This window comes from Mytilus galloprovincialis, chromosome 7 (genome assembly GCF_965363235.1).
Source record: "Mytilus galloprovincialis chromosome 7, xbMytGall1.hap1.1, whole genome shotgun sequence".
NCBI lineage: Eukaryota > Metazoa > Mollusca > Bivalvia > Mytilida > Mytilidae > Mytilus > Mytilus galloprovincialis.
In genome coordinates, this window is record NC_134844.1 from 24,932,254 (window position 1) to 24,945,119 (window position 12,866).

Genomic DNA, 12,866 nt, shown 5'->3' on the forward strand with positions numbered 1-12,866 from the left:
TAGTAGCAAGCAATTCAATCCTTAATTACTGCATCGCAATTTATAAATTAAATAGTGTTATTTGAGATCTTTCAGCATCTTAAGGATACAATAGTCTACCGATGTTCTAATCTTAAAACTCTAATTAAGAATGAAAACGAAGGGATACGAAAAGACTCCAAAAAGAGACAAACCAGATACATCGACACAGTCAGCGTCTCCTAGTATGAAGGCATGACTGACCAGTCGAATAGACACTCTATATATACGATAAGACAGAGTGAATATTATTGCTGAGAAATTGTATATTGCCATATGTATGTGTCAATATCGAGGAAAAGATTAATAAATAAAGTTGACATAATTGTGACGGTAGTACCATAAAGTTCATTGCGACATATAAGATGCAAGATATTACTCATATGTGGTTGATTCAGTGATTGGACATCATCACTGTATCTGAAGTGATATAGAGGACCTTTCAAGAAACTTTTTAGATCTTTTTGTTTTTAAGAGGTTCTGTATGAATTCTATTTGATTAGAATACAATCAAATCGGCCAGTAGGATTCTACAAGTACCCATTAGAGTACCCAATGTCATTTGAAATATAAAAAAAAAAAAAAAAAAAAATTAAATAAGGGTGTCCATGAGAGAGTCCGGCATCTAGTTGTATCATTTCTGTTTTTTGTTGTTTGAATCAGGGTAGTTTTCCACAAGATTGTGCATTTGAATCATTAAAGAAATATGATATACTTCAAAGGAAAAAAGTATATATCTATATAAGAACACAGAGAAAAAACACTATATTTTCGAACATAAAAGGTATCGCAATTGATTAATTTAAGTGCATAAGTAATATTAGTTTTTAAAATTTTGCAGATAATTTTGCAACGTCTTTAAACATATTGATTACATTTGAATTGTTCGGTACTTTTATTAAGTCTGATTACCCAATGCACTTATGGTGAGCCTGTGTTTGTAGTGATCAACTTCCTTAAACACCCAAAATTCCACAAAAAGTATTCCATATTATAATCATAGATTTTTTTCAATACTTAATTTAATCATATATTTACTATAAAATATATTTGATGTGATGTGTGATGCATACATAATAAGATGTTATACCTTATCTGGCGACGCGTATGATCTCATTGGAAAGCTACTTTCTTGATTCCAATGTTTGTCTGTTGTTCAAACGAGCATCTGCGGTTGAAGTCATAAAACTTTGCTCAGTGCTCGGAGCAAAACAAATCATGCTTGAAACACGAAATCCAGCATTCTTTAGTCTTCTATGTTAAGTCATGTGTACTATTGTTTGTCTGTTTGTCTTTTTCATTTTTAGCCATGGCGTTGTCAGTTTATTTTCGATTTATGAGTTTGACTGTCCCTTTGGTATCTTTCGTCCCTCTTTCATTAGTTTATTTTGATGCATGAGTACAAAAAACTGAATCGAAAGTTTTATGACTTCAATGCATGATTATTTTAGAGCTAATTTATAGGAAAGGTATCTTCTATGAGTTTTTATTAAAACCTGATACTGCGGGTGAATGTTTCGCCACTGAGGGTACATATATTACCAGCCCAGAAATCAAACAAAAAGACAAATATGGCTATCAATACAACTCAAAAAACTACTCTGAGTACAGATTTACTGATGTAGTTCGAAAATTTTTAAAGGCCTGGTCTCCACTAAATATATAAAAATTAAATGCATTTTGTGATTTCGAAAGATAATATATTTTTTGGATTTTTATGGGCATTTTCCCCCCTTCTGTTTGTATAAAAAATAAACAAACACCTAAATTTCATTTGATACTTTCCACTCAGTTTAACCCCTAAACTCGACTATTTGTGTGTAGATATCTATTATCCTTCTTTTGTGCACGCAATCAAGGACAATGAATACAACGAAATTCAGTTGTTACCTGAGAGGGAGCATCTCAAAGTTGAATCCAAACTTGGTTTATTTTTTACAAAAACTAAAAATGCCACTCAAGATCCAAAAGAGACTTTATTTTCTGAAATATGAAATGAAATACTGTTGATGCGGTCATTATCACTAGATTTACAATTAAAATCGTGGTAGACTTTTATATGGAACGCTTTGTGCTTCTCTTCCTGCCGGCTTTTTCTACTTCATAAACAATCTGTTCTTGAAAAATAAAGTAATTGTGCAACTGTTTATTTCCAGATAATTATATTGTTATGTGTTGATATAACAACCAAACGTAAGGCAAAATCGTTATATGACACGGGATGATCTCTTTCTATAAAAATGAATACATGAACGTGTAACTGTATAAATGGATTTTCTTATCCCAAGAATAGATTACCTTAGTCACAAATGTTTGGAAATTTGGGTCCTCAATGCTCTTCAACTTTGAACTTATTTGGCCTCATAACTATTTTGATCTGAGCGTCACTGACGAGTCTTATGTAGACGAAACGCGCGTCTGGCGTATTAAATTACAAAACATTGGTACCTTTGATAACTATTATGGTTAACTTGTTTGATTTCAATATATGAATAAAGTGCCATTTTGCGGAAGTAGTATAACAATGGGTAGAAACTACAACAACAACAACAACAACAACAATACTTTATTTTAAGAGGGTTACACAGTTAGCTATATAACTAATCTTCCCTGAGGCCCTCATCATGAGAAATCAAACAAAATGCAAACATATACATTGCATACATTAGTATAAAAAGTCAAGTATGATAATAATGTTTAGTACAACTTGATAAAATGTGATGTAAGAAAAATGAACATGATGACATGATCAGTTTTTAATATTATTGATACAGCTAGGTTGATTTCAATAAATGATCTGTTATTTTGTATTTGAAAGAATTAACATTTGTAATATTTCTTAACAGTATTGGCAAATTATTCCACAAGAATGGTCCAGAATACATAAAAGATTTTTTGAACAATTCTGTTTTTAGTTTAGGGAGTATGAGGTTTCCTTGAACAGCATTTCTCAAGGGGTATGGATTTCTGTCTGAAACATAACGAAACTTGTTAGTAAGATATGATGGGGCATCATTTTTAATGCACTTAAATGTCATCACTAACTTGTGATATTTTATTCTCTGTTCAACTGTCATCTAGTTTAAGTGTTTGAATAAAGGTGCAGAAGGAGCGAACGGGTCTGTTTCTAGTATTAATCTAGCAGCCCTCTTTTGTAATTTCAATATCCTTTTTAAACCCTCACTGCTACAACTACTCCACACTATACAACAATAATCAATTAGTGGCAAGATATAACCATTATAGAATAATTTTCTGCAGTCTAGATTTAGAAATTTTTTAATCTTTAATAGTAGATATAGTCTAGATGATATTTTTGAGCAGATCACATCAATTTGGTTTGTCCATGTAAGGGAAGGGTCAATTTTAATGCCTAAAAGACTTTTGCATGTGGAAGATTGTATCACTTGATTGTTAATAGTTAAACAACTCTCATTGTAATGTAGCATTGCCCTTTGCTTCGTTCCAATAATCATATATTTTGTTTTATTTTTATTGATGAACATATTGTTATCATTGCACCATTCCTCTACACCATGTAAATCTTCTTGTACCTTTGACTGTAGAGTTTGATAACAATTACCAGAAAGATGTAAAGTTGAATCATCGGCATATAAATCAGTGCAACAATTTTTCATATAAATAGGAAGGTCGTTTATGTATAGTATAAGCAGAAGGGGGCCTAATATGGAGCCTTGGGGGACACCATACTTGATATAAAGTTTTTCAGAATGAGCATTACCAATTTGTACTTGTTGAGTTCTTTCATTCAAATATGATTTAAAAAAAGAAACAGCAGTATTATCAAATCCATAAATTTCAAGTTTTTTACAGAGAATATCATGATCTACTACATCAAAAGCTTTCTTAAAATCCAACAGGACTGCTCAGTTGATATTACCATCATTCATATCCTGTATCCATTATCTATGATATTGTTAAGGGCAGTTTGGCAAGAGTGTTCTTGTCGAAACCCAGACTGTGCTGGGTGTAAAAGATCTAATCGTTTTAGGTAGTCATACAAATGTTTTGAAACATGCTTTTCTAAAAGTTTTGATAAAACGGGAAGTACAGAAATTGGTCTATAATTTGTTGCCATGAATTTTTCACCAGCTTTAAAATCAGGGGTTACTCTTGCATTCTTTAGAACACTGGGTAATGTACTTGTATCTATTATTCTGTTAAAAAGGTAAGTTAAAGATGACGTTATGAAAGGAGCACTCATTTTAAAAATTTTTGGTCCTATGTTATCAGATCCCATGGATTTATTAATGTCAAGTTTGATCATCTCATTAAATAGACCATTTATTGTGACTGGTGGAATTGAAAATTTTACTTGTTCTGACTTAGTAAATTTCTTTTGTACAAATTGATTTAATTTTGCATAATCATGAGTTTTGCTCATAAATCTGTCAGTCCTCAGGTTTTCAACACAAGATGTAAAAAACTTATTAAAAACATTACAAATGTCACTGACATTATTAGTTTTAACACCATCTTCATTTAAAAGTTCATATGGCTTTTCTTGTTGGGATGGGTTAAGTCTTCGAATACATTTCCACAAATCTTAAGAAGCTTTTGAATCTTTTACCATCTTTGAATAAAAATTTCTTTTTGATTCATCGATTATGTGTTTTGTCCTGTTACGCCAAAATTTGAACTCGGACCACATTCCTAATTTATGGTATTTCTCTCTCATTTTTCTGGCATATGCAATTTCATTATTGAACCATTCAGGTTGTCTGTCTCTTTTTACTCTTTTAGTAACAATTGGTGCATGTTTATCTAGAACTGCATTAAATATATCATACCACATCTGAATACATGTATTTTGGTGACTTTCATGTTCAATTCTATCAAAAGGTGCAATAGCTAAGTCACTTCGAAATTTTGTCTCATTGAATTTTTTAAAATTAATATAAGAGGAATGTTTTTCTTTTCTAGTTAAACAAACTGGATAATGATCACTTATTGAAAATTTAGCAACATGTGATTTTAGTATCAAATCTTTATTGGTGACATAAACATGATCAATTAGTGTACTAGAATCAGGTGTAACTCTTGTTGCCTCTTGAATTATCTGGTTGAGATTGTAGGTTTCTAATGAACTTAGCCATGTTTGTGGTTGTTTATTAGGTTTTAAAAAATCTATATTAAAATCACCAACTAAAATAATATCTGAATTATGATTGATGGCAGTTGTAATTTCTTTTTCAAATTCATCAATCCAATTAATTAGTGAACTAGGAGGTCTGTATACTGAACATAATAAAAATGATTTTTTGTGAACTGGTTTAATTTCAAACCACATTGTTTCAATGTCAATTATTACAAATTCAGCTTTTCTATTAAATGTTACTTTTTCTGAAAAGTAAGCAACCAAACCACCTCCACCTCGTCTATCTTTTCTGTTTAAAATGAACCCAGGAATTTGTATAAAATTATCCTGGGTGTTACTGTCCAAAAATGTTTCACAACAACAGTATATATCTGGAGGATTTTCAGAGAACATTAAATTGTATCTGATTTCATCCAGCTTGTGTTCAAGTCTGTTTACATTATGTGAACATATTTGTATACCCTTTGTTAAAGAAAAGTCATAAACATTATCCTTTCCTTCAGATGTTTCTTGTAAATTAGGTAATAAATAACAATTATCATTTAGTAAGGCAAATAAACATGCTGTCACTAATACACTTAATCCAATTGAAAAACAAAGCTTAAAATCAACAGGTGATAAGGCCTCAGGGGGATTGCATAAAACATTTGTATCAGTACATTGCAAATTAATTACCTCATCATTAGATTCATAAGTACCATTATCAGATTCTGTAACAGCTACAGAAAGATTGTCATTCACTGTAAAACTTCCAGCATTAGTCATACTGGTGATTACATTTATTTTGTTCAAATCACTTATACTAGTTTTAGAAAATTTGACAATAGATTTGTCCATTCTATTTGAAGAATATTTAAGTTTGGTGTTTTTTTTCACTTTTCTTAAAAAGATAATTTAGACTCCTATCTGTAGGGCAGATAAATGTGTAATTATTACATTCTTGACAAATTTGATTTAAAACATCAAAGTAGTTTGTGCAAGTTTTTTCATTTTTAGAAATAAATTTTAAAGATGAAATGGCTATATCTTCTTTGCCAATTTTGTAACTCCAATACAGATCACAAAATTTCTCCTTATGACCAAATGATTTATAGGAGAAACAAGACACAGGCTTACCTTGCCTACATGTATTTAGGTCATGACCTCTTTCACCACAGTATTGACAGTAATCATTGTCTGATGAAAGTTTAAGAATTTTTACATATTGATCAATGTTGAAAGTCGATTGTTCATATTTCTTCATCTCCTATTACGTTTTCTGTAGAAAAGTACTAACAACTGGGTTACACCTAAAGATGTCATAGATTGTCTTTTTGATAGCTGGGTAAAATATTAACTGGTGATGATTGCCCTATGAAATAAATGAATGGTTAGGAATTTTCATTCACAACACGCGTGGTTGTTTGTTGTAGATAGCATGTGTCAAGGTGTTCGTTGCCCCAAAGTGGTACATTCGTTTAGGAGCTATGTCTGCTTCGATTGATATTTGGAATCATAATTTCTTAATACAGGTTTTGATAAGTCAAAATGAAATAGTTTCCTTGGGACAATGAAGTCGGCGAGTTTAAATGAATTAAAGAATGGAATATGATTAACCATATGTCCATATCTTCGTTTCTAATTAATGATATATTGTCACAGGTAAATTATTTGTATTGTATCGACAGGTACTTTTTTTATTTCCAGTTTGACAATGATTATTGACATTATGTCTCGGACTGTATTTATGTGTTCCTCTTAAAGCGTACATTATATTCTCTATTAGATTTATTGGTTACACACAATAGACTTTTTCCGATTAAAGTATACAATTCGCAGAACTGCGAACGAGGAAGTTCATTAGAGGTCATCTATTGGACGAATAATTTAAATGAAGTTATTTTTATTTAAGATCGACAGAGTTGATTCCAATAAACACATCAAATTGATGATTTTATGTAAATGGACCGAATTTTGAAATGTTTAGAACAATTGGTAAGAGTTTAAAGATCCTTTTACGGTATACCTCAACAAATATTTTTTATTTGATTTTGTACAGCATTGTTTGTTTCTATACTTGAATGTTCTTTGTATGGTGTCCTCCCAATAATTTCGGAAATGTTAAAGTGGTATTCAACATTTGTGAAATTCTATGTACAAGTATTCATTTTATTCAAAATAAATATTGCTTAAATCAAGAACGATACTCACAGTCAGTCACACATTGTGTTATCATATGAGAGCTGAAGAATAATATAATGAACCTCAAATAAAGACAACAATAGTGTACCGCTGTCGATTGAGAGAAAGCAAATCTGAGTAACGAACTAAAACCGAGGGAAACACACTAACTATAAGAGGAAAGTTTGTCTATATTATCAAAGAATATTTATAGAACTGTTAAGGCATTATATATCAATATAGTATTATATAAATCTGCATTATAATTTATATGTGACCGAGGACAGAATCGACAACGACACAAATTTACAGACGTTTCATTGTTATATATTTATCTAACTAAATCTGCTAATGTCAGAGATGACGAATAGTTCTGTTAGTAAGTTGTTCTTATTCCTTACTACAATTTTGGGTAAAGTTGATTCTTATAAATATTTAAATAGCATTAAATAAACGGACCTTATTATTACTATGAATTGAATTTGAAAATATGTAAATGAAAATAACACTTTGAAAATTTTGATCAGTAAATTAATGTTTTTGAACTGTAGACTTCTGCAACCTTAAGTTGTCTTCTTATATGTCATTACATTATCAAATCGTTATTTCCTTGATGTAATCATTAATACGGCTCCTGATTGTAGTCATCATTAACAGTTATAATTAATTATCGTAAAAGATCTAAAATCCAAAACAAATGCATATAACTAAGGTGAGGAAAGCTATCAGAAGACATTTTGATTTATTTACTTCTTTCACTCAAAAGTAAAAAGTTCCATATCAGAGTAAAGTAATAAAAAATACATGAAATATGCATCCTTACATTTGTAAGATATCTGTTATACTGCAACTAACGATTCACGTATATCTCATATCAGCGAACTGTTTTAAATTATTTGTAGAAACCCACTGAATTATACAAAAAGGCATATAGATTAGAACATATCAATTAGAAAGAACTGTCTACATGCATTTCACTTTATATTTGCTTGTATAAATACTTTTTCGGTTGACAGAAAACTCTTGTTAAAATTCGCAGAACAGAAAAAGGAAGTTTGCGAGACTATTCAAATCTTGCAACAAATAGGTATTTGCATTACAAGATAAGTTTTCAATTGAGCAACGTCAAATTATCTATTAATAGAAAAAAATAGAATAAACTACATGTTGAACAAAATGTAAAAGTGTAAATTCATTGGTAGGGTATCTTATATTCTCTAATTCATCGTCACTCGTAGACTTGGCATTTATTTATTATTAAATTAGCAAAGCTAAAATTCCTACTACTCATTTTTCTTTTATCTAAATTGCAACCATAATATGTCAGGTTTCAAAAGAATCATGTATAATGATAAATTATCTCCAATGCCACTATATGAATTTAGCACAGTGGTTTATGACTTTGCAGACACTTATATTTAAAAATGTTAAAATAGCCTGAAACACTTCATGATTTTTTTAACCGCGGGTATTTGAAAACGAGAAGAAAACTTTTGGTATCAATTGACTTTTCATCTATTTTGATTTGAGTAAGGATTTTTTCATTTAAAAAAACCGCGTGCATTATATTCTCTATTAGATTTATTGGTTACACACAATAGACTTTTTCCGATTAAAGTATACAATTCGCAGAACTGCGAACGAGGAAGTTCATTAGAGGTCATCTATTGGACGAATAATTTAAATGAAGTTATTTTTATTTAAGATCGACAGAGTTGATTCCAATAAACACATCAAATTGATGATTTTATGTAAATGGACCGAATTTTGAAATGTTTAGAACAATTGGTAAGAGTTTAAAGATCCTTTTACGGTATACCTCAACAAATATTTTTTATTTGATTTTGTACAGCATTGTTTGTTTCTATACTTGAATGTTCTTTGTATGGTGTCCTCCCAATAATTTCGGAAATGTTAAAGTGGTATTCAACATTTGTGAAATTCTATGTACAAGTATTCATTTTATTCAAAATAAATATTGCTTAAATCAAGAACGATACTCACAGTCAGTCACACATTGTGTTATCATATGAGAGCTGAAGAATAATATAATGAACCTCAAATAAAGACAACAATAGTGTACCGCTGTCGATTGAGAGAAAGCAAATCTGAGTAACGAACTAAAACCGAGGGAAACACACTAACTATAAGAGGAAAGTTTGTCTATATTATCAAAGAATATTTATAGAACTGTTAAGGCATTATATATCAATATAGTATTATATAAATCTGCATTATAATTTATATGTGACCGAGGACAGAATCGACAACGACACAAATTTACAGACGTTTCATTGTTATATATTTATCTAACTAAATCTGCTAATGTCAGAGATGACGAATAGTTCTGTTAGTAAGTTGTTCTTATTCCTTACTACAATTTTGGGTAAAGTTGATTCTTATAAATATTTAAATAGCATTAAATAAACGGACCTTATTATTACTATGAATTGAATTTGAAAATATGTAAATGAAAATAACACTTTGAAAATTTTGATCAGTAAATTAATGTTTTTGAACTGTAGACTTCTGCAACCTTAAGTTGTCTTCTTATATGTCATTACATTATCAAATCGTTATTTCCTTGATGTAATCATTAATACGGCTCCTGATTGTAGTCATCATTAACAGTTATAATTAATTATCGTAAAAGATCTAAAATCCAAAACAAATGCATATAACTAAGGTGAGGAAAGCTATCAGAAGACATTTTGATTTATTTACTTCTTTCACTCAAAAGTAAAAAGTTCCATATCAGAGTAAAGTAATAAAAAATACATGAAATATGCATCCTTACATTTGTAAGATATCTGTTATACTGCAACTAACGATTCACGTATATCTCATATCAGCGAACTGTTTTAAATTATTTGTAGAAACCCACTGAATTATACAAAAAGGCATATAGATTAGAACATATCAATTAGAAAGAACTGTCTACATGCATTTCACTTTATATTTGCTTGTATAAATACTTTTTCGGTTGACAGAAAACTCTTGTTAAAATTCGCAGAACAGAAAAAGGAAGTTTGCGAGACTATTCAAATCTTGCAACAAATAGGTATTTGCATTACAAGATAAGTTTTCAATTGAGCAACGTCAAATTATCTATTAATAGAAAAAAATAGAATAAACTACATGTTGAACAAAATGTAAAAGTGTAAATTCATTGGTAGGGTATCTTATATTCTCTAATTCATCGTCACTCGTAGACTTGGCATTTATTTATTATTAAATTAGCAAAGCTAAAATTCCTACTACTCATTTTTCTTTTATCTAAATTGCAACCATAATATGTCAGGTTTCAAAAGAATCATGTATAATGATAAATTATCTCCAATGCCACTATATGAATTTAGCACAGTGGTTTATGACTTTGCAGACACTTATATTTAAAAATGTTAAAATAGCCTGAAACACTTCATGATTTTTTTAACCGCGGGTATTTGAAAACGAGAAGAAAACTTTTGGTATCAATTGACTTTTCATCTATTTTGATTTGAGTAAGGATTTTTTCATTTAAAAAAACCGCGTGCATGTCTGACTTAATACATGATAAATCTGATAACTTTGATTACTTTGATTCCAATTTGTAATTTGTATTCCACCTCTTTTGAAATGTTAATTATTATTTTTCTCTTATTTGCTATAAAATGACTCCAAAAAATTTTCTTTTCAGAATAACTATATTTCATTTACGTCGGTTTAAAATGTCACTGGCAGCAATACAAAATGTCAAGTTGTTTATCTAGTTATCAAAGGTACCAGGCTTATATTTTTAACACACCAGGCGCACGTTTCGTAAAAACGAGACTCATCAGTGACGCCCAGTTAAAAACTCGGTTAAAAAAAAAAGAAGACAAAGTTGAAGAGCATTCAGGACCCGAAATTTCCAAAAAGGTGTGCCAAATACGGCTTAGGTATTATATGCCTGGGGTAAGAAAATCCTTAGTACTTCGAATGATCCATACTTTTGCAAACAGTAGATTTATAAAAATTACCATTTACTTGATATTCATGTCAACACCGAAATTCGCACATTGGTAACATCGCACTTTTGGTGATGCAATATAAACAGAATAAAATTGAGAATGAAAATGGGAAAACAACCCGACCAAAGATCAGAAAACAGCCGAAAGCAATCTATGGGTCTTTAATACAGAGTGAAAATCCTGCAACATTAGTTGGCCCCTAAAAAATGTAATGTAAATAACACACAACTCCAAAAACATATAAACATAAATCAAAAAAATACAAGACGGTTTTTTTTCTCTCGGAGTTCAGTATTCTTTTGATTTTACTTTTCGGTACTATAAAACTATAAAAGTGATACATAATATCTCATAAACGGACCGAATATGTATTTTTAATTCATAAACAGAAAATAAAGGCAACAGTAGTATACCGCTATTCAAAACTCGTAAATCTATGGACAAAAAACAAAATTGGGGTAATAAACTAAAACTGAGGGAAACGACACAACATTAAAATGTAACATACACAGAAACGGACTAAGCATTAGACAAAATCCGATGGGAATAACAAATATAACATCAAAACCAAATACATGAATTTGGGATAGAAAAGTACCGTGACACGTCTTATAGTAATGTGAATTCACACTCAAATATAAGAGAAAACAAACGACACAACGGAAACACAACGTTAAAATGTCACACACACAGAAACGAACTATAATATAACAATAGCCATTTTCCTGACTTGGTACAGGACATTTTTAAAGATAAAAATGGTGGGTTGAACCTGGGTTTGTGGCATGCCAAACCTCGCACTTTAATGTCAATATTAAATATAACATTGAAATGACAACATAATATTACAGGACTACAATACAAATAAATAGGAGAACGTATTAGAACACCTTTAAATCATATTAATTGAAGCAAACTAATTTTATGTATGTTAAACAATATTTTATAATCGCTGTTTTCCATTACCTTCATCATAAGTAATTATGATTTAGTAATTTGCTCGATTATCACCGAAGAGGGACTTATTGTAGACATGTGCATCTTCTAAAGTTAAACTGATATCGTTCATATTATCATATATGTGAGGGATATAAGCCGATAACAGTCCATTCCGTAAAATATTGGACAGGTCTGAGATCGCAGGCCGAATACCTGTTCAATATTTTACAGAATGGACTGTTAGAGGCTTATATCTTACTTAAAACATCGTTTAACACGTCGAAAAGGTAAAACAAAGAAAAAGCAAGCAAAGATTTATTTTCATCAAGTATATAAATAGTTTTGTGAATAAACTTTCTTTAAAGGGGCACTAGCTACGAGATATATAAAAAATCTAAAGTTTGATTTTTTTTTGTTCAATCAATAATGAAAGTGAAATAGTGAAATAACAATTCGCTTTTTGCAGTCAAAAAGGTTCAATTTTGTCAAATTACGCTGAGAAACATTGATAATTAGTTTTTCACTTGCAAGTGAATAAGTCGACATCTTTAAATCCGTATTCATGTGAACTTCAATTTAACCCCTAGCTAGAGATTGACAACGCATGCATTGCACGTGTACTGGTTATTTAAAGAAAA